Genomic DNA, 23,664 nt, shown 5'->3' with positions numbered 1-23,664 from the left:
CCTGGTCTGGGAAGATCCCACATGCCGCGGAGCAACTAGGCCCGTGAGCCACAACTACTGAGCCTGCGCGTCTGGAGCCTGTGCTCCGCAACAAAAGAGGCCACAATAGTGAGAGGCCTGCGCACCGCGATGAAGAGTAGCCCCCGCTTGCCGCAACTACAGGAAGCCCTAGCACAGAAACGAAGACCCAACATAGTAATGAATCAATCAATAAATAAATCTTTAAAAAAAAAAAAAAAAAAAAAGATGAGGCTCTTCTCCTCTTCCTGTTTCCCATCACCATATCAATTACCCTACTGGATTATACCCAGTATAATCAATTACCCTACTGGATTATAAGTATTTCAAGGGAAGAGATTCTGTCTGTTTTATGCCCAAATAACCAGCACTTATCCCACTGCCTTACATGCAGTAGGCACTCAATATATGCAAAATTTAATTATAATGTTGCTATGGACTGAATGTTTGTGTCCCCCCAAAATTCAAATGTCGCCTAATTCCCAGTTGCGATGATATTTAGAGGCAGGGCCTCTGGGAGGTAATTAGGTTTGGATGAGGTCACGAGGGCAGAGCCCCCATTGTGGGATTAGTGCCATTATAAGAAGAGATGCCAGCGAGCTCACATGCGTGCATGCATTCTCTCTCTCTCTCTCTCTCTCTTCCTCTCCTCGCCATGTGAGGATATAGTAGGAAGTCAGCTGTCTGGAAGAGAGCCCTCACTAGGAATCAAATGGGCTGGCACCTTGATCTTGGACTTACCAGCCTCCAGAACTGTGAGAAATAACCTGCTGTTTAGCTTCCCAGTCTATGGTATTCTGTTATAACAGGCTAAATGGCTGGTGACAAACATTTAGGAAGATCTTCCTTCAATCTGGCACCAACTGAGCCTTTTTCTTCTCGTTTTATGTTCTTCCGATGCTTTAATGGCAATATCTATATCTACTCCTCACTTGGCCAGAATATTTTGAGACTAAATGAAAAAACAGGTTCAACTTAAGAATGAAGTACTGAAGAGTTTTCTCTTAAGAAGTGTGGCATCACTTTTAGGTCAACAGGGTACGATTTGGGCACTCTTTGCATGCTTCAGAAGAAGAAAATTAAACATAAGTAATTTCATCACCTTACTAATAAATAAAGAATCATGCCTTAATTTTAGCATCCTCAACTCATGTTTGCCAACAGCGCATGTCACTGCCGGCAGTGTGCTTGGTGGCTGGCCACAGTTGGAGGCAAATCCCCAGGCCATTTGTCCACTTTGGATTGAGAAGGCTGGCTTGTATTCCTCTAGGACAAAGGTTTACTAACCATGACTGACTTACCCAGGTTTCTTTGATGTTATGCTGAAAGAATCCCAGAGACCTTCAAACAATCTCAGCTTCCTTCTCCCTTGGGGGGTTTGCTGAACAATTCAGGCAAACACATTTCCTGTGATTTGGTGAGAAGCTAAAATAACTCAACAGAAAGCCTAGTCAGTGGGGGACTTCAGAATGACCCACTGAAAAGGAAGACGATGGAAATCACTATGAAGGTATCTCTTTCCAGAAGCTCAAGGGGACCAGCTATCTCTCCAATAAAAGGTTTTTAATTAAGGGATTTAAATATTCTCAATAATACCTTGAGGATAGATAGGTCGTAGTGAGAGGTGATCGCCTTATTGGGAGCAGAGTGCTTACAGCGAAACTCATGTGTTTAGCAAGTCAGACTGGGTGTGATGCCTTGTTCCTCTGGGAAGAAACAGTCATTAATCCTCAGAAGAAAGCCCAATTTGCCACGATGGGCCCCTGTCGAAAGCAATCTCAGGGATTCACTGTTGACCTCTGCTTCCCTGAGGCTCACATTCTGTCCTCTCCAACACCAGCTTCTCCGCAGCGTGGCTTGTTCTTTGTGAGGGCACCCTGTGTCCTAAAGTTTGCTTCTGCCAGGGCCCTGGGGCTCTCAGTGCTCTCAAATGAGTTTAGCGTCAAAATAACTGAAGTTCCCACACCTTGCAGGTAGTGTAACTAGGGAGCCCACAGCCATTCAAACAACAGAACACCAGATGCCCATCTCCCCAGTCCTGTGCCCCAAACACTCACACGTAGAGCCCCACACAGACTCTGCAGGGAATTCATCTTGCTGCTTTGAGCCAACAGTTCCTGTGGGAGTGTAAACACCACAGCCCCTAGAACCTATGGTCAGGTCTGTGGCATCAGTGTCTTCTGGCACCTGGGTATCTCTCTTTCCTGCCTTCGAGCTCACGATGCACTTGTTATTTTCTATTTCATCCAACATACCTAAGGATTTTGGGGGTGGGTGGAGTGGGGCTGGGGGTTGGACGGGGGCCAGGCTGCACCAGCTCAGGATACTGTTCTGCCACAAATTCCAGTTTGCGGGTTCCCTAAACTCAACTCTGCCATATCCAGCCGTCCCCTCTGTGGCCATTTGGCTGTAATTCAGGCAAGAGCTAGAAATATGTTCTTTGGAGCGTACGCTGCATTGTTGTGACTCACACCCTGACTTTTCCTCGTAGCAGAGTGATGCTGGGTGAAGAAGAGCTTAAGGGTCAGGCCAGGCATTGAGAAATGTGCCCTCAGCCAGCATCAGCAGCGCAGGAAATTACCCCAAGGAAGCAGTCACCTCCCTGCACTCTCTGTACCCAGCTAGCTAAGTCTGTCCTGGGTTCTGAGGAAAGGAATGTGCCTGACGTTAACTTTTCAATGATCTAGAGCTGGATGACCGCACACTGACATTTTGGTAGCACGAGAGAGGCAAAGAGGATGAGGAATGAGACATGCAACCACATGCCCACATCACACCCGTGGCCTGGAGAGGGGCCTCATCCTCCCACAGCAGCCAAGAGAACAGCCACAGAAAACGGCTCCAGCCGCTGACCTGGAGGCCTGGTCCCCGGGGGATCCTCTGATCTCATTACGGCAGTCGACACTAGTCCTCACAAAACAAACAGAGGAAATTTATGGCTGCCTTAGCCTGTGGAGAGCTCCACATTCCTTGCTTAACGAGAGTTCCAGCTTCGGAGACCACAGCCACTGGGATGGGGAGGATGTCTGCTTTGCTCCAAAGAAAGAACTGTGGTCCTGCCTCTTCCCCTCTTTCTGGGGCTGGAGAGGAAGGCGGTGAGCCTGGCGAGAGCCACTGAACTGGTGGCCTGGGGCTCTGCTCGGTCCCGGAAGAGAAGTTCCCTTTCTCCGTATGTCAACGCCCCCAGGCGCAGTCAGTGGAGCCATTTACTCTTGAATAGCCCTGGGAAAGCGCAGCCTTGAAGGGTTCCACCTGCTGAGGCCAGAAGCCCGAGAGAGAGGCTGTCCTGTGTAACAAAACTCCAGGTTGTCTGGTGGGAAAATTTCTTCCCTAAAATACCCTTGGCTTGAGCCTTCGAAAACTTTACCTAACTTGGGGTTCCCACTTTTAGAATAAATGGCAGGAGGAGAAATGTTATTTTATACCCTTTAAGTCCATCTCAGACGTAACTGAGCACCTAGACTAGGAGGTGGAAGGTGGAAGGTGAACCTCCAAACCAAAATACGAACAGAGAGGTGGTCCTGAGTCGGGGTGATTCTACCCACCAGGGGACACCTGCAGGGCGTGGAGACATTTTTGGTTGTCACGACTGGAGGAGGGTGCTACTGGCATCTAGTGGGTAGAGGCCAGGGATGCTGCTATATATCCCACCAGGCACAAAACGGCCCCCACAATAAGAATTATCTGCTCTAAAATGTCAACAGTGCTGAAACTGAGAAATTCTGTTGTAGAAGGAACACTCAAGGATGCATGTAGGTTTAAAATAATGACAATTCTTAATCTCATTACGATAATGTTGATATCACGCAGTCAAAATGTGTACAGTTAACCACCACAAAAACTTACCAGTCCTCTCTTCGAGTAAAATAAATGAAAACTGCCTTGTAACTATGCAGAGTCAGATCATTAGGGCTGCCTAGAAAACAGTGGGGCAGCTTCAATTTTAGACCATAGGATCAGCACCGTCATGAGCGCTCTGCTTATTCCAGGTAAAGGTGTGATCTGCGTGCTTACCGTCATAATTCAGGGGTGAGTGCTAACAGAAAGAATTCATGAGCTCAGTTCCACGATTACTAAAACCATACATGTAACCTGAGTAGACCTAGGTCTGGGGAAAAAAACGGCAAGATATTTCAACTTTCAAAATACCAACATAATATGAGGAACCGTGGTGATGTTGACCTACATTCTGGGGAGGTTCAAAAAAGAGCTGCATAGTAGGACACTAAATAAATGCAGAATTGCAGAAAGGTACCATAATGAAAATCATCATGGTGCGTATTTTGGAATTCTCCCATTTCTAAGTTTCTGTACCTGTTTCAAAATATTCCCTTTCTCTACATAGCATACTTTCATCATCTCTGATGTAAAAATGTATATTTCAATAATCCACTCATCATTCTCTCATGAACTCTTTTATTCCAGCAAAAGAAGGAAAAATCCCCATCCAAGCACAGCGCATGCATGTAAGCAAATCTGAAGAAGCAGGAGGAGAAGAATTTCATGAATGAGCAGGGGACAGTTTTTTAATGAAATGTTTTAAAGGCTTGTAGTATAAACAATAAACAAAACAGATTCACTAAATGTTTATACTGTTTACCATGATGTAAGAGCTGGGCTTTTTTTCTTTTTTCCCCCCCCCCATGTTCCAGAAGCAAGAGGAAAATGAATACCTTGGTAGGGAAAAATGATACCTTCCTTGGCATTTCAAAACCATTGCTCAATGCCTCTTGAGCAAGGGAAGCCACCGTAATGACTTTATTTTACCTACCGCAACTATGGGGCACTCCGGAGTCATTCTCCACCATATCCCACTTTCCTTCCTCCACTCCAGCCCTGCTACATCATCTCTGGAAACCATTAACCCAGAGTCCTGTTGCAATTTTCCTCTCCTCCCTCCCCTGCTGCCTCAGTCACGCTGGAGTCGGGACAAAGCCAACTTGTATTACATCACACAGCCAACTCCTTTTTCTGTAAACCACCTCGTTGGTAGTTTACCACTACTGGAACCCAAGGCTGTCAACAGTGTGGTCTTTGTTTGGTGGGTGTTGCTTGAAAAATTAAGAAAAAAAAAAAAAAAAAAAAAAAAGGAAGTTCCCCCATCCCTCCTTCCTCGTTTAAATACAGGCAGTGTGGGCTCAGGCACCTCTGCAGCCCGGCTCCACCCCGCCGTGTAAACGAGACATTACCTTATACACAAATGAATCTCCGCATTCCTCAGTCTAGCTGCTTCCCTGCACATTCCTCTGCCCCCCAGCTCACACTCCTCTGCCTTCCCCTCCTCTTTCCTCTGTCCCCACCCTCCTTTTTTTTTTTTTTTTTTTTCCAATTTCCACTGCCTCACTGTGTTTTTGTGTAAATGATCTCACATGACTCAACAAATCCATCTGCCTGAAGCAGGCCAAGTCTGGAGCCCTCCCAGGAGGGAGGAGAAGAATTGCTTTGTGGAAAGGACCTGGAGCACTGCCCTTTCTCTGGCTCGAATTACCCGCCTGTCAGGCCTGACGGATTTGGCTAAAAATAAAAGGAAGCGGGCCGTGAAAAGCAGATGAATGGGCTCAGCAGTTCCTTAGATAACATGGGCCTGCTGTAGCCCCAGAGCTCCCCAAACAGAAACTTCAAATGCGGGGCTTTGGGAGGGCAGGGATGGGGCGTCCAAGTGAAAGTAGAGGGGGTGGGACAGGGCCTGGGGCTTAGAATTCTGCCTGAGGACCTTGTGTGTCTCTGTGTGTGTGTGTGTGTGTGTGTGCGTGCGTGTATGTGTATGTATGAGAGAGACAGAGAGACAGAGAGAGATACTCATAGAAAAAGGTCCTCAGAAACACACTAGAGTTTAGTGGAGTGAAGGCTTGGCTCATTAAGGAAAAAAAGGAAGAAAAAAATGTTGTTTCCACTACAAAATTACCCTTCTCCCTACCTCCCAACACCAGACACTTTAAGCCTCCCTATGATGTCACTTCTGCATTCAGAGCCAGCAAAGAGCTCAAATCTTTCTTGTGAGTGGATGCCCAGCGCCCGCCCGCCCGCCCGCAGTGGGTATTAAGCACTTAGGTTGGCAATGTAATGACACACTGTAACAATCTGTAATATGAAGCAGTCAGCAAAGCCCTGGCTCCGGGAGCTGTTTCTCCCAACCATTAACCATATGTTTGGCTCCCCAGCTAGCCTAGCAAGCGGGGCTCCAGCTCACCATCTGCTTTCTATCCACACAAGCAACTGCAAAGCACAGACCATCTCCCTCTGGAGCCGTGTGTTTCTTTTTCTCTCTTTTCCGTTCTGCCCTTCCCCTTTCCGCCTCCCAGCTCCTTCGGTTCCCTCGGCTAAAGAATTCTCTGCCATTCATCACGTGCAAAGAAAACTTTACCTGGCGGCAGCGGCAGAGCCATTAAGAATGCACAGCTGTATTGTAAACACGCCAGAGGGCCGGTTCCCATCCGCATCCGTCGCACGCGGTCCCTACCCCCTTCCTCATCTCCTATTGAGAGCTGACACTTGATCCAGGATGTTAAAAATAGGTACATTCTTGACAGATCCAGGGGTTGTTGTGGTGCCCTTCACACTCACTCCAAATTCTGGGAGTGGGGCTTTAAAACACACACACACACACGTCCCTAAGTTTGCCTCAACATTCAATCCGCATTACATCAGTCTCACCCAGATGACATACCGGCTGCAAATAACCAAGTCAACGAAAGGATTCTATTCCTTTCTCTGCCCTAAAGGATTCGATCCCAAGTGTGTATTTTTCTTTCTTTCTTCTTTCCCTCCAGAGCCCAAACTGAAAGAGATGACGCTTCAGAAGAATAAGAGCACACAGCCTTTTTCAACAAACTGATAATCTGCAAAACTTAGGCTTATTTACATTGGCATTTTAATAGTATACAGTCATGACATGGAACAGACTACTGGAATTCAGATGCTTTTCTTGCAAGGTCTCCAAAGTATTTATCCCAGATTTTCTCCTTCACGTGATTTCAGGTACTTTATAACTTTTTAAAAATTTAAGAAGAGACATTTGATAAACAGAAATTAGATAATTGTCCCATTCCTACAAGAATTATATGTGCATTACCAGCCCATTTTACTGAATTAGGAACTTCAAGATAATTCTTTCCCACACCTTAAAAAAAAAAAAAAAAGCTGATTTCTCACATACCAAGAACAAAAGGAAGAATATCACTAAAAAGTGATTAAGCAGAATGTCAGATTTTATCAACGTGGCAGAGCTACAGAGGCTCTGTCAGGGGAGCACTGTTTATTCAGGGTAACAAGTGTGCCAGGAGGCCACTGCCTGAGCGGACGTATTACACCCACTGTCTTTGTCAGCCCTAGTTTCATAATCTGAGATAGGTCTTTTGTTTGCTATTTCTATGAATAAGGGACATTAAAGTTCTGCTGCAGGTAGGTTTTAGAGAATGACAGAAAAAAACTTTCAATTTCAGAAGGCTTAAATTGTCTACAGAAGGTGTGTTCCATCAAATGCTGTTTTAACCCCCAAATCACAGTACAGACTTAAGATGAATTACCATGATTACAATATCACTAATAAAAAGAAAGAAAAGAAAGAAAAATGATCAATTCACAGCTTCAACATTTTCAGTTTACCTGGCTCTTTGGAGCCAGGAATCAATTTATTACATAATTACCGGTGCCCCCGGCCCAATGCTACCAGGATCCCTGGGGGTGCGGGGACCCTGGACATCAGAATTTTTGACAGCTTCCCAGCTGTAGCTATTGGGCAGCCAGAGTTGAAAAGTCTTGCTCTGTGTAAACTTCTGTGATACTAGAAACTACCTCATCAAAACCAGAAAGAAACCTTTGGAATGGAAATGTAAATGAAATTTAGGATTAGAACAGTGGATTTCAAACTTGTTTAGAAGTGAAATCTTCAATCAAATGAAATCTTATATGAAATCCCTGTAAACAAAAGAGTAAAAGTGGTCATGTTTATGTCATTTTATGTTCTCAGTCTATACAATATCCATAGATTTCATAAATTCAAATGTATAATATTTTAAATTGCCATAAGTCAACCAGTGAGAACAAAGAGGCCATTTTATTGAACACAAAAGTCTGAAATTGGGGTTATGGCTGAGAGGCCCAGTGCTGTCTGCCTCGGCATCCAATTTTTTGCATGGCTAATGGTTCAGATGATCAAGGGTGGATGCATGCGATAATAGCAGTTTGTGCAGTAGGATGAAATTAATTCATACATTAATTTAATAAATGTCAATTAAATGTCTAGTACACACCAGGTACTGCCCTCAGGGGTCATTGGAGAAATAAACTGCAGCCTTTTCCCTGGAGAAGCCTAGTTAAGAAGACACCTAATGGCAGCACAGCAAGGCCAGCACAACAATGGAGGTACCAACCAAGAGCTTGCTGTGGGGAGACGGGGGCATAACTTCAGCAGCAGCATGGGACAATTAAGTCAGGTCCTAAAAATCTCAGTAGGAATTTTACAGCTAACAAAGAAAGGGAAGGACAGCTCAGAATGAAGGAACAGAATGTGAAAAAAAAAACACCCAAAAAACCAACAGCAACAACCCGTAAGTATAAATAGGCTTGGTGAGTTCTGGGGGTTATGAGAAATTCTGAGGAGAGCAGGAAGGGCTGGGATTTGAGGCTGAAAAGGGAACTGAGGCCAAGTTATAAGAAACTTTAAATGTCATGATACAGCTTAGACCAGCGCTGAGCAACAGAAACCTAAGGTGACCACACATATAACTTCAAATTTTCTAGTAGTCACATTAAAAAAGTAAAAAGAAACAGGAGGAATCAATTCTAATGATATGTATTTAACCCAAAAGATCTAAAACATTACCATTTTGACATGTAATCAATATGAAAATTATTAATGAGATATAGTACATTTTTTATACTGTCTTTTTATTTTTATCTTTTTAAATTTATTTTTTATTGAAGTATAGTCGATTTACAGTGTTGTGTTAATTTCTGCTGTACAGCAAAGTGATTCGGTTATACATATTATATATAAACATTCTTTTTTTCTTATATGCTTTTCCATTCTGGTTTATCACAGGATATTGATGATAGTTCCCTGTGCTGTATAGAGTAGGACCTCGTTGTTTATCCATCCTATATGTAATAGTTTGCATCTGCTAATCCCAAACTCCCAATCCATCCCTCCCCCACCTCCCCTCTCCCTTGGTAGGTAACCACAAGTCTGTTCTCTATGTCTGTGAGTCTGTTTCTGTTTCGTAGATAAGTTCGTTTGTGTCATATTTTAGATTCCACACGTAAGTGATATCATGCGGTAGCTGTCTTTCTCTTTCTGACTTACTTCACTTAGTATGATCATCTCTAGTTTCCAGCCACATACTAAGTTTTTTTAGAATAGGGCATGGGTTTTATACCTATAACACATCTCAATGTGGATTGGCCACATTTTAAGAGCTCAAGAGCCACGTGTGGCCCGTGGACACTGTCCTGGACAGCTCAGGTTTGCACCCGATCCTGCAGGCAGTGTAGGCCAATGGACTTGCTGGGATGTGTCTTATGAGGAGACAAATGCGGCAACAATGTGGAGAACCAGAGGGAGTACTGGGTCTGGGAGAAGCTGGCGAGGCTGCTTTCATAGTCCAGGCCAGGGAAGAAGAGAAAGATAAGGCTCAGAATCAGGACAGTCGACCTGGCACGGCAGTGGGATGGCATGGAAGGGTCCGAGTCAAAAGACATTTCTAGAAAGAATTCAGAAAACTGTAAATAACTGTCCATGAGGGATGAAGGTGAAGGAACCATGGAACCATCCAACATGTTTTTAATGCTAGAATTTGTGCTTCGTGTGAAAAGCTACTGACGGTGTATTTAGTACGAGGCTGCACTGCTCCTTCCAAGCTCGCTTCCCTCTGCGGTCGGATCCAATGCCGTTTCATGAACACGTACGAAGGACTCCCCACGTGGCAGGCAATGCCAGGCACTGACAGGGGAAGAAGACACAAGTCTTCCTTTCAAGGGGCTCAAATACGAGTGTGGGAGACAGAACAGCAAATGACAACAGTGTTAAGTGCATGAATATTGCACTTACCATCTTACGGAAAAACCCGAACGAACTTTTTGGCCAACCCAATAGAAGGCTGTGAAAGGAGGTCTCTAAAATGTTCCATAAAATACAACATAACTATTTCCTATAATATATTCAGTGGCACTTTTGAGATGGCAGGGAGTGGGGCTTTCAGATAGTAGTTGGCTTATGAACTGACTTTTAAAACTGATGCAGCATACGTTTTACTGCTGTGTTTGTATCTGGTTGCACTGTATTAAGAGAATCCTGATATTCCCAGGTCACTACAGGTATGACTCCCTGTCTGAATCCTGGTCTCTAAACTCAGAGAACAAACAGATTCAGACAAGTTTTCAGGTGAATCTCTTGCTATCTGCTATTCTTACTGCTTACCATTTGAAACTGGGAAACCACACTGACGTGAATAACACTGTATCCTTTGCCACTAGAACTCACTCTGGGAAATTTCCATATCCAAATTTTGGAAATGAGTGGATTGGAACAGCAAGGAACACTTAAATTGAAATCATAACAGTTCTTTAGCAGTTCGCTTTGTAATCTCGTGATCTGCCTCAAACTAACCCAAAACCTTGAAAAAATGCAGTTGTTAATCCCATTTCCAAGAGAAAACTCTAATTTGAAAAGATGAGTGCACCCCATGTTCACAGCAGCACCATTTACAATAACCAAGACATGGAAGCAACCTAAATGTCCATCAACAGAGGAATGGATAAAGAAGATGTGGTACATATATACAATGGAATATTACTCAGCCATAAAAAGGAACGAAATTGGGTCATTTGTAGAGACGTGGATGGACCTAGAGACTGTCATACAGAGTGAAGTAAGTCAGAAAGAGAAAAACAAATATTGTATATTAATGCATATATGTGGAATCTGAAAAAACTGGTATAGATGATCTTATTTACAAAGCAGAAATAGAGACACAGACGTAGAGAACAAATGTATGGATACCAAGGGGGAAAGGGGTGGGGTGGGATGAACTGGGAGATTGGGATTGACATATATACACGATTGATACTATGCATAAAATAGATAACTAATGAGAACCTACTGTATATTACAGGGAACTTTACTCAGCGCTCTGTGGTGACCTAAATGGGAAGGAAATCCAAAAAAGAGGGGATATATGTATACGTACAGCTGATTCATTTGCTGTACAATATAAACTAACACAACATTGTAAAGCAACTATACTCCAATAAAAATTTTTTTAAAAAGGAAAAAAAAAGACTTTTTAATTTCAAACTTTAATTACTAACGATGACCTAACAATTACTTGATTTCTTTAGTAATCAATCAAGGAGAATCCGAAATGTACAGTGGGGATACAGGACCATAAAACAGAATGTCCACTTCCTGCACAACTGGCCACTTAAGAAGCGTACACCCAGCGGAGGCTCCCTAGCCCTGCCTGACATGTAACTGAGCATGCTGTATTTATCTAACAGGGGGAATTCACTTGTTCAATTTGTGATCAGGCTGGAATCTGAAAAATACTGGTACAGACTTCCTTATCGACAACTCATTTATAACACGTTCAAATATAGAAGCCAAAACAGCAGAAAACACTTAATTTCAAGGTTAATTTGACAGTCCAATTCAATGCGTCGGTGGTCCCAATGTGTGAAAATTTGGTATGTAACACATTTAAGTGTGCATGTTTTTAAATCATGATTATAAAAAATTGCTCTAAATATATTAAAAATAAAATGCAAATTAAATGCTTGCACAGCCCCTTAAATATCTCCAGGGAACTTCTGCAGACCAGAGTTTGAAGATGGTTAGTGTAGGGCCTTTGAGGTCAAAATGTAAATCTAAGAGCAATACTCTGCTGCCCCTACTACTTAAGGATCATCAAGTCATTCCCAAACTTCAGCTGGGAGAAGATACCATCCTTCATTATCCTAAAAAGTAGGGAAGCTGGAAAACAAAACCGCAGAAAATGTTTTAAGATTCACTAGTAAATTAGAATTTAAAAGGCTAGGACCCAAATCTGAGACACATCATTCACTTAACGCTGTTCATTCACTAATTCACTCAACAATATTTACTGAGCACCTACTACGTGTCAGGCACTGTTCTGAGACTTGGGATAATCCGTGAAGAAAACAGACAAAATCCCCTACCTTAGTGGAATCTAGAGTCTAACGGGGGGAGACAGATAATAAACACAAGTAAGAAACATAATACATTACTTTTGTTATAAGGTGATAGGTGCAATAAAAAAAATTGAGCTCAGAGGAATCGGGAATGGGGTGGAAGAGAAAGGCTGCAATTCTAAATAGATGTTCAGGGTGGGTGAGAAGGTGAAAATGGATCAAGAGCTCACATAAATCTTGGGCAGGCCATCAGGAGTGTGTGTGGAGGGTGTGTGTGTGTGTGTGTGTGTGTGTGTGTTACAAGAACAAAAGTTTGCATTTATCTGAAGATGAAGTGAAGTCTGGATAAGGCCTTCATTCATTTGATTTACCATTAAGAAACTTTCCTTAGCTTAATGTAATGTCCCCATTTCTCTCAATCAGCACAGTGAAAGACATAGTTTGTGAAAAATATTTTAAAAGCACGGCACCTTCTATGAAGAAAAAGGCCCGCTCTAAACGCCTGCTAAGCAGAAAGTGTTTGCCACTGTCAGGAATACACTCGGCACATCCTCTAATCTGCACTATCCCCCAGCCACGTCCCACCCACACGCAGACCCCAGCCGGCCAGCTCAGCAAACGTACACCAGCTCAGACTCCTGTAGAACAATGGGGTCTTTCAGGCCTTACAATCTGGTGAAGAAACAGGCTGGAACGTCATGGGAAAAATTAGGAAATATCGGAGGAAAACAGCTCACAAAGTGAGGGGTGGAACCACTTGCTCACATGTTCTAAGTCTGGAACAAAGAGAAACAACCGTGATAGCCCCCTGCCTGCTCTGACCCTGCTCATTTCAAAAGAGAGGCGTCCTAAACCCCTTTTCTCTTCTCGGGGATTACAGCAGCAAGACGTAGACAAGACACCAGAATGAGGAATTTTCAACCTAAAGAAGCAGAGTTCATTTCAAAAGCTTTACCCTCAAGAAAAGCATAATAACCAACCCAAACTACCAGCCTTTTTGTTCAGCGATCCAGAACAGCAACGCGATTACAGACCAACTGGACTTCAACCACCACACAAAGGAAAACAGAAACTCCTACCGCGATACCATGTATTTTTTAGCTCTTCCCAAGTATTCTTGCTATGAAATCTCACACCACCAGCCCCACCTCCGCAGTCCTTCCTCATCACCTGCCACACCCAGTTTATACCTTTCCCACCAGCCTAGCTCAATTCTCCATCTCCCAGCCTTTGCCAAAAGCTGTTCCACTTGCAAATTATCAATACCTGTCTCCTCTTACCCACCAAACAACATCTCTGTTGCCTTAAAAAAATCTCAGTTTGAGACCTAGTACTTACTGCGAAATGAATTTCCAGATCAATCCAGTACATTTGCAAACTTGTCAACAAATGTACACTTCTGCTTTAATACGCCTTTACAACCCCACTATATTTGCCAGTGGATAAGTTAATCCGACTTTTCCAAACTTCCGAAGGAGAAAATTTGCACCGTATTTCTATCTATAAGATCTTATCAACTGTTAAGCACTGCGGGTACGGCAGCCATCTCCCATGAGTGAATCTGATGGTCAACTATTTTGGGAAAAGACTTGTAAGTGGTTTATTATTATAAAGCATTACGTGGAAAAGCTGTTTATTTTACTCTTGGAAGGAAAAAGCAATGTGTATAAAAATCACAAAAATGTTTTAAAATGTAAAACAATTTCAAAAGAAGTACGTCTCACAGTGAAAATAAGAGAGAACCTTACAAAGATACCCCACAGACATGTCACCAGTATTACTCCAAGAGCCTAAGCATAAGAATCACCTTTGGGGAGAAACCATCATTTGACAGCGAGGGAGAATTGGGAGTCAGGTAGTGAACTGAGCAGAATTAAATGCAAATTAATTATGCTGGCTAAAATGCAAAGGAGGACGGTGGTGAGACACTGTCAGAGGTAAGAAGTGAGTTCAGGCCCCAGAAGGGATTCCATAGTCAGCACCCTTGTGAACTTACAGACCAAGTTCTTAAACCACTGGTTCAAACTGCTGCTCATGAGAATCGCTTTGGAGGGCTTTTAAAAAGCCCATTGCGCAGGCGACATTCCACACTAATAAGATCAAATGTCTGGGGTGGGAGCTGGGCATCTGTGGTGTTTAAAGATCCCCAGGTGATTCCAATGTGCATCAAGGTTTTGGAACCACTGTCCTAGACTCTACCCGTACGTAGAGCACAACAACTGACATTAAAGATGGTGACGGTGATCAGTCCAGGTTAGCTGACACTGTTAAGCAGGGAATCACTCCTTTGGTTCATCTTCTTTGATTATCATAATGCGGCCTAATACAAATTTTTATTTTTATTGATTTATTTTTTGGCCGTGCCGTGCAGCTTGCAGGGTCTTAGTTCCCCGACCGGGCCTCGAACCTGCGCCCCCTACAGTGGAAGCACAGAGTCCTAACCACTGGATCGCCAGAGAAGTTCCAATGACACAGTTTTTAAAAGGCCCTAAATGAACTTGAGGCTTTGAGATTTAGACTAGGAAAGGGAAACCAGGCATGATGGTAATTACAGGTCCTAAGAGCCACAATAATAATTGGAATGTTGCCCATTGTGCCGTCAAGGGACCTGGCTCTAGAGGTAGCAGTCTGGATGCAAGGCCTTGGCCAGTCATCTGTTAGATGTGGGGCTGCCCACAACCTCTCTGTCCCAGGACCCTAGTGGTCCATCTGGGGCAGCGGTTCTCAGCCTGGGCTGCTTATCAGCATACCCAGGTGCAGGCTGCAACCCCACACATTCTGACTGGTCTGGAATGGGGTCCGGGGATCCACAGATTTTAAAAGCTCCCCAGGTGACGGTTGTGTCATGTGAGTGTAGAGAACCGCAGCAGAGAGATTATGAGAAAGGGCTCTGAGGCCTCACCACTTGCGTTCAAAACCCCGCTCCACCAGTTACTAGCTTTGGCTCAGTTTCCTTAACTGTAAAAACAGAGCTAATTGATGACACCACCTCTGTTGTGAGGCTTAACTGATCGCCCTCCCTGGATTATTGTGAGGATTCGACGTCATACCTGCTACATAGCAAATGCTCAATTTTACATTTTCACATACAGACACATACGTGTATCTGTCATGCGATTAAATGGCATATGTATATAAAGTGCTTAGCACTGTCTCCTATACATAGAAATGCTCAGTAAATATCGGCTAAGCTGGTGCTGAGGCTGACAACAGCGGTAGTGGAAAAACTTACTGGAACTGGCTGTCTTCTCTTTGGGATTTCATCTTCTCCTCACTGCATGGCAGCCTTTGCTTTGGAAATAAAACCTAAAATATATGAGGATCGGCGTGGGGGGTGTACCTTTCTGCTCTCTCTTAATTATCCAGAGGTCCACTAGCTGGGGAGGGCTAATTCTGCTGCAAAGAGATGATGGAAATGTGGGTTTAACGGCAAAGAAGAGAAATGTGGCGACCTGCCCCTCCCCACACGATGATGAGCAGCCGAACTTGACAGCCAGAGGAAACGCAACCTCCTCATTTCCTAGGGGGAACCCAGAGTGGAAACGTGTTTTGTCCAAGATCACGCTGTTCGTGGCAGAACTGGGATCTGACTTCAGCACCGAGCCCTTGCACTGACCCTCCCTGGTGACGAGCATGTCTGGGCGGCCCCCTGTCAGAGGGGAGATGCGGTACCCAGGGTCAAGGCCAACGTGAGGGGTGAGGAATGTGGTGCCCCATTTTCCAACCGCTTCCTTCCTCACTCTGCCCAGTTCCCTTCCCTGATCCAAGTTCCACGCCCTCCAGGCCATTTCCGGCTGAGATGGAGGATATGGGACACTAGAAAGCAGCCGTGCTTTGCTTTGCGGCCAAATTGCTTTCTCGGAGATGTTCAGTTCCAGTTTTATAACATAAGACAATTATAAAAAAGGTTAAATTTCCCAGTGTTTCATTTACGCAGAACTGTTCAGGGGTGTACATATATTAAGGGATGCTTGCATAGTTTTTATCCACTGACCAAGGACAGGAAATCCTGTCTTCCAGCTGCTGAGTCTCAGAGCACTCCATCAGAATATTCTTGCTGACAAATGTGACCTTGTCTCAGTTCTGAAGAATTTAAATATTCCCTCAATGTCATTTCTACTTGATCTTAGCAAGATGACCAAACTGCAAATTCAAATACCACTTAGTAAAAGTACAACATTCACGTCCAGTTACCAATCCCCCCTCCAATTCCAATCCAGTGACCCTGGGCTGGAACCTAATCTAAAAGATTACAAAGCAACATCCTGATGAGTTGTCATGGCAACACCTAGATGTCAGATATCCCATGTCCCAGGGCTGTAAATTCTCATTTTTAGCCTACTTATATCCTACTATTTCATGTATAACAACCAACTAAAATGCAATTTGATATGTCAGCTGCTAAACATAATAAGAGATGCCATTTGCTATTATAGCCAATAATAAAAGATTTCTAGTTGCTTCTGTTTTCAAAGATACAGCAAATCACTGTGTATTCTAAGTCCACTGGACTGGTCCTCAAAGAGAGGCTATTTAGCCAGACTTCCTCCATTTTTACTTAATTAGTCAATATTTAAGAGAGTCTTGGAGATGAAAAGAACTCTGGTGAAAGCTTGGCATTATTATTTTCTGAACAGGAGGAAATGCACTGATCTTCAAACTTTCAATAGACACAGTATATTTGATCCAAAAGAAAAAACACACACATACAAAAACCCTGACTGTGATCCAAGCCTTTCAAGGGCACAAATCTACAACAAGGGTGCCTTGCAAGACCTTCAATTCTTTATAACTGGAGAAGAGAGAAATTCGTATTCTTGAAATCTAGGTAATGCAACATCTTGTTTTAATCAGCAGTTTTGTTTTGGGCTGAATTTTTGAAATCCTAACCCCCAGTAAGTCAGAATGTGACTGTATTTGGAGACAGAGCCTTTAAAGAGGTATTTAAGGTTAAATGAGGTTACCAGGGGGAACCCTAATCCAATCTGACGGGTGTTCTTATAAGAAGAGGAGATTAGGACACAGACACAGGCAGAGGGAAGATCATGTGATCTTCGGCCATCTACCAGCCAACGAGAGAAGCCCTGAGAAGAAATCCACCCTGCTGACATCGTGATCTAGGACTTCCAGCCTAGAAACAGAAATAGAAATTTCTATTGTTTAAGCCAAGCAGTCTCTGGTACTTTGTTATGGCAGCCCTAGCAAACGAACACAAGTTTCCACCTTTTCTGCTCAATGTCAATTCACCAAGAGTGGCTTTATCTCGGGTATGATGGGGTCAAACTTCCCCCTGTAGGTCTCTCTCCCTGCCTGCCCTCCACCTGGAGCTCAGGTGGGGTTCACTAAGCACACACAGGGGCGGGCTGAGCTCTAAGACAATCGGGAAAGATCTCTCTTGAAATTCCCATTTGCTAAAAAAGCATTAAAACCACCTCTGTAAATAGCAAAGTTGATTGCTAGAGTTGTGTGTTTATTTTTATTTTCTCTGCTTATCATCTAGCAGAAATGCTAATGAGGAAAGAAATGTCCAGGAGATGAACAACAGGCCCAGAGGGAAAGAGAAAGGAAGACATGGATGATACACAAACCAGATTATCAGTCTTGAAATAATCCAGAAGTAGACATGTGATAAATCACACTACATGGGCTTTTTTAATCCTAAAAATAAGCAGAATGCAGACAGGTGTACATGGGGCTGCATGCGAACAGCTTTAAACCAACACTAACCACCACCTGTGTAGACGTGCAAACTCTTTTTCTGCTAAAATTCTAAGAGACCTTTTCTCCTTTTGAGTTTTGAAAATCAACGTCTACTACACGCGTCTTTCCATCTTCATGACAGCTGCCAGAAAGTTCAAAACCACACTTACGGCCTGTCTCTAGCAAGTCCAAAAATGGTCTTCCTGAAATCTTTTATTAATTCCTAGCCTCATTTTCCAACTTTTTGTTACCAGCTTTAAGGGGGTGTATCTTTGGAGTCAAATGTTACCTTTTTGTAATAATGTGGGGTATTATTAACTAGATAGCCTTCATTAAGCCTCAAATATTTATGGATGCTTCTCTTCCAGAGCCTCTTTTTGATCCGTGAGATGGCAGATTTCATGCTTAAACGAAAATTTGTTTCAGCTCATGGAGAAGCTGAAGCAACATCCATTTCTCATACTTGTTTTAATCACAATATAAATTTATAAGCTAAAATAGAGAAGAGAGCTATGCTAAGAAGCTGGGACCATGATGCAGTGGGAAGTCACCCTTTTGTATTCGGTTGCTTGCACTCAGGATGTTGCCCGGCACCCAGAAGACACATAAATTCCCTGGGGTAAAGGATTTATTGGACTACCGGCCCCTCCTTTCTTCCATGTGAGTGTCACTACAGCAGATCTACAGCAAAGCCTGCCCTTGGTACCAGCCTTCAGCTTGCTTGGATGGACCCTGTCTGCTCCCATCTGCCTGTGCACACAGACTGCCAGCCCAGCTCCACTCCCAGTAATATCTACTCAACTATTTACAGTGCTGGAGTGGCATTACATACATCTGGGTTTGAATTTACTGGCTGTGTGATCTTGGACGAGATATTAAACACTCTCTTGAGTCTCAGGTGCCTCATCTGAAAGTTGGGATAATATAGAAAGTCCCTGTAGGGATTTATGTGAGGATTGAATTAAATAACACACATAGGTCCTAAGTTACATGTCTGGCATACCACAGTCAACACTCAATAAATATTAGCTATTATCATTATCATTATTATCATCATTCTTTTTTTCAAAATTAATTTTTATTGGAGTACAGTTGATTTCCAATGTTGTGTTAGTTTCTGCTGTACAGCAAAGTGAATCAGTTATACATATACATATATCCACTCTTTTTAAGATTCTATTCCCATACAGGTCATTACAGAGTATTGAATAGAGTTCCCTGTGTTATACAGTAGGTTCTTATTAGTTATCTATTTTATATATAGTAGTGTGTATATATTATCATAATTCTTTAAAGAATGGCTGGTGTTCAGTGTAACCTCCTGGTCTTTCTGTTTTTTTTATAGACGTATAGTCGATGTATAACATTATATAAGTTACAGGTGTACAATATAGCGATTCACAATTTTTAAAGGTTATACTCCATTTGTAGTCATTATAAAATATTGGCTATATTTCCCGTGTTGTACAATATATCTTTGTAGCTAATTTATTTTATACGTAGCAGTTTGTACCTCTTAATTCCCTACCCCTCTATTGCCCCTTCCCCCTTCCCTCTCCCCACGGGTAACCACTAGTTTGTTCTCCGTATCAGTGAGTCTGCTTCTTTTTCGTTATATTCAGGAGTTTGCTGTCTTTTTCAGATTCCACATATAAGTGATATCATACAGTATTTGTCTTTCTCTGACTTATTTCACTTCGCATAACGCCCTCCGAGTCCATCAGTAGGCTCTCTCCCAGGATTATTTCATTTCTGTGTGATCAGCGAGAGCGCCAGCCCCAGCCCTGTGGACCAGGCAGGAGGTGGCACACCTGAGCAGAAAGAGTGAGGCCCACCAGCCTTCTGGTTCGGAATGATACCTCACTTCATGCATGCATTTACCTGGTCAGAGGAGTGTTTAGAGAACCAGATTTAGTGTTAACCCGTGAGTCTGAAAAGCCTGTCTTCTTGGGGCTTTTGCTGGCAGAGCAGCAGAATGAGAACACGCCCCAGCTCCTAATCACCACCTTCATCAGCGATGCCAGTGCCCACAGTGGGGTCTTCTGGGCTGTGCGGATCGGGGAGCAGTTGAGGTAGTTACATTTCCTGGAAATACAGGCAGCAATTTCCTGTGGCTTCCTCTGTTTTTGATGTAGAGATGAGCACACGTAAAAAACTAAACACATCAAGGATCAGAGCATCAGTCAGAGGTGGTGCAAACACTGAAAAATACTGTCATTTTCTCATAAACAGATTCAGAAGTGCAAAGTACAGAGCAACTTCCAAAGAGCACTCTCCCTGCTAAAAATCTGTACAGTAGGGTTGCGAGGCGACAGGAAGATCACAGGCTAAACTTCCACACCTGTACTTGTATCTATGACCTGCTGCTTGAGTCGATGAAAATTCTCATGAACTGAGACCCAAGTGAGCAAGAACCAAATTTCCATGAAGGCCAATGTTTTGCATAAACCTTCGCCTGAAAAAGCTCTGGTCTGGTCACAGGGCTTCAGTAAAGATTTCTCTAGAATTTGGGGCCTGGTCAGAAAAAATTCACTCTCTGAAGTGGAAAGTAGTAAAATGATTAGATGAACTTAACTGTTTACATAACTATTCTAAAAGACAGTTCAGGATTAAATAAAGCAATGCACACTACATTTGGGAAATAGCCAGGCTCACGGGAGGTGACCACAATGTGTCCTTAGAACCTAAAATGAAGCAGAGAAAAAGATATCTCGGCCAATGATACCATAACCTGCTGGAGACAGAAGACAGAAGAAGGACGTGTGGAATGCACAGGGTTCATTCAAATCAGAGCAAACACAGACTGGTTCTGGAGGCGGGGGCCTAGTTCCGAATTCCACGTTTGCCATTCCCTAGCTGAGTGATCCTGGCCAAGCTACTTAACCTCTCTCAACTTCCGATTCCTAGTGTGATTTTTATTTGTCCATCACCGGCTCCTCTTCCTCTGTGAAGAACTGCCTCTCCACACCCACTGGGATACCCAGTGTCACGGCTGGTCACATGACACAAAGACAGCTTAGTTACAAAATACAGTTAAATCTTTTTCACTCAAGTTAGTCTGCTACTCGCAACCAAAAAGGTCTTGGTTAACACACCTCATTTGCAAGAGTTGCTATGAGAATTAAATGAAGTACTGTAAAGCAACCACAAGAAAGGCTGGTGGCATTTTTCCAAAGGTTGGTCAGCACAGGTGCTGGAGTCTGACTGCATGGGTTCAAATCCCAGCTCCCTTCACAAGGTAACTTTAGATAAACCACTTAACATCTTTGCCTCAGTTTCCCAGTCTGTAAAAATGGAGCTAATAACAGTAACTTCATCATAGAGTTTTGAGAATTGAGCCAATGGAGATAAAGCCTTTAGAACAGTGCCTGACATGCAGCAGTAAACGTTCCATAAATATTAGCTATCATGATTACAAAGAAAGAGCAGCTCTGACTGCTATTAAGAACTGTGTGAAAGTCACTGATCTAGACTTGTTTATCTTCCATAAGAAAAGAATCATTCTCAGGGAACTCTACTCAATACTCTGTGATGACCTATATGGGAAGAGAATCTAAAAAACAGTGGATATATGTATGTGTGTGGCTGACACACTTTGCTGTACAGCAGAAACTGACACAACACTGTGGATCAACTCTACCCCAATAAAAATTTAAAAAGAAAAGAATCATTCTTCCAGATAATCCAGCTTGATGGAAAAATCCCTGAAGGACAATTAGAAAGAATTCAATTCCTCATCTTAGAACTTAGCCAGCTCTAATATTTGGTCCCCTGAGAATTTACTGACCAAGAGGATATGGCCTGAGCAAATGATCCCCATTAATTGTGCTGCCTCATCTCTCTCTTTCTCACTGTCAAAAGATCTCAGTTATGAATTAATCTGTCATCAGTTTAATCATAAGTCAATTCTTGCAAGTCACATCTCTCTAGAACTAATAAAACTGATTTTGGTCCTGTGGCTATGCCCCAGGGCTGTGTCCTTAGGGTGGCCACCCGGATCAACCAGCCAGCCTCACTCTTGTTGAAATCTGTATTAACTGCAACTCAAGCCTATTTCATATACTAATTAAATGCAGCTTCTCCTTCCTCTCTGCTTTGTGTGGGACATAATCACTCATTCATTCATTCATATAATAAACTTATATTGAGCACTATGTGTCAGGTGCTGGGCTAGGTGCTGGATAAAACACAAGCAAGGTGCTTAGAGTCTAGTGAGGAAAGGAAGTCAACGGACCACTAGAAAACAGAGTGCTAGGACAGAAGTGTACCTGAGGCCCAAGGAGAGCTCAGGCCTGCGGAATTCAGGCATTCAGTGCAAAGCTTTTGGGAAAGCAAAGGTTTGTCTAGAGCACAGAAGGGGCGGAGGGGGAAAAGGATGCTGACAGGAAAGGTATGTAGGTCTTAGACACTCTGGGATGTTAGGTCCCCTGGGAAGGAAATGTGCTCAGCTAAGGAAGAGGAGTCTTTGAAAGACTGTAAGAAAGTCACCACAAGACTCGGTTTTGCCTTTAGAAAGATCATTCTGACTGGCAGTATGAAAGATAAATGAAGGGGCCATATGTGGAAACTGGGAGGAGTAAAGTAAAGAGGGTACTGTGTTTACCCAGAAAAGAAGTGGTAAAGCCTGAATACAGGGGGAAAAAAGGATGAAGCAAAAAAGAAAGACTCTGGGATTCCAGAAAACGGGAGAACTGGATTCTGTGAAGCTATGCTTCTTCAGCTCACTGGACACTGTGGACCTGTCACTGTTCGGCTACTTCAAGAAGGTACATGAAAAGATGCTCCACATTGCTAATTATTAGAGAAATGCAAATCAAAACTACAACGATGGGGCTTCCCTGGTGGCGCAGTGGTTGAGAATCTGCCTGCTAGTGCAGGGGATGCGGGTTCGAGCCCTGGTCTGGGAAGATCCCACACGCCACAGAGCAACTAGGCCCGTGAGCCACAACTACTGAGCCTGTGCGTCTGGAGCCTGTGCTCTGCAACAAGAGAGGCCGAGATAGTGAAGAGGCCCGCACACCGCAATGAAGAGTGGCCCCCACTTGCCGCAACTAGAGAAAGCCCTCGCACAGAACCGAAGACCCAACACAGCCAAAAATAAATATTAAAAAAAAAAAAACCTACAACAAGGTATCATCTCACACCAGTCAGAATGGCCATCACCAAAAGGCCTAAAACAGTAAATCCTGGAGGGGGTGTGGAGAAAAGGGAACCCTCCTACGCTGTTGGTGGGAATATAAATTGGTACAGCCCCTATGGAAAACTGTATAGAGATTCCTCAAAAAACTAAAAATAGAGCTACCATATGATCCAGCAATCCCAGTCCTGGGCATATATCCAGAGAAAACTCTAATCTGAAAATATACATGCACCCCAATGTTCATTGCAGCACTATTTACAATAGCCAGGTCATGGAAGCAACCTAAATGTCCATCAACAGATAAATGAATAAAGAAGATGTGAAACATATACACAATGGAATATTACTCAGCCATAAAGAAGAATGATATAATGCCATTGCAGCAACACGGATGGACCTAGAGATTATCATACTAAGTGAAGTAAGTCAGAGAAAGACAAATATCATATGATATCACATATGTGAAATCTAAAAAATGATATAAATGAACTTATTTACAAAACAGAAATAGACCCACAGACATAGAAAAGAAGCTTATGGTTACCAAAGGGGAAAGGGAAGGATAAATTAGGAGTTTGGGATTAACAGATACACACTACTATATATAAAATAGATAAACAAGGACTTACTATATAGCACAGAGAACTACATTCAATATC

General features: G+C 43.2%; 1 protein-coding gene across 5 annotated transcripts in view; it reads right to left on the bottom strand.

The window, feature by feature from the left end:
• BACH2 (BTB domain and CNC homolog 2) overlaps positions 1–23,664 on the bottom strand; it is a 364,544-nt gene that overhangs the window by 286,294 nt on the left and 54,586 nt on the right. For 2 of the 5 annotated variants that reach the window (XM_057528128.1, XM_057528131.1), the window contains exon 1: positions 6,383–6,545. The exons of 1 other annotated variant lie outside the window; for it this stretch is intronic. The gene's annotated coding sequence lies outside the window, so the exon portion shown is untranslated. Of the gene's footprint in view, positions 1–4,789; positions 4,906–5,207; positions 5,281–6,382; positions 6,546–23,664 lie in introns of those variants that run through there. 2 more of the 5 variants (XM_057528129.1, XM_057528130.1) reach the window with 2 other exon arrangements.

This window comes from Balaenoptera acutorostrata, chromosome 14, assembly GCF_949987535.1.
Source record: "Balaenoptera acutorostrata chromosome 14, mBalAcu1.1, whole genome shotgun sequence".
Taxonomy (NCBI): Eukaryota; Metazoa; Chordata; class Mammalia; order Artiodactyla; family Balaenopteridae; genus Balaenoptera; species Balaenoptera acutorostrata.
This window is presented reverse-complemented; position numbering and strand designations above follow the sequence as displayed.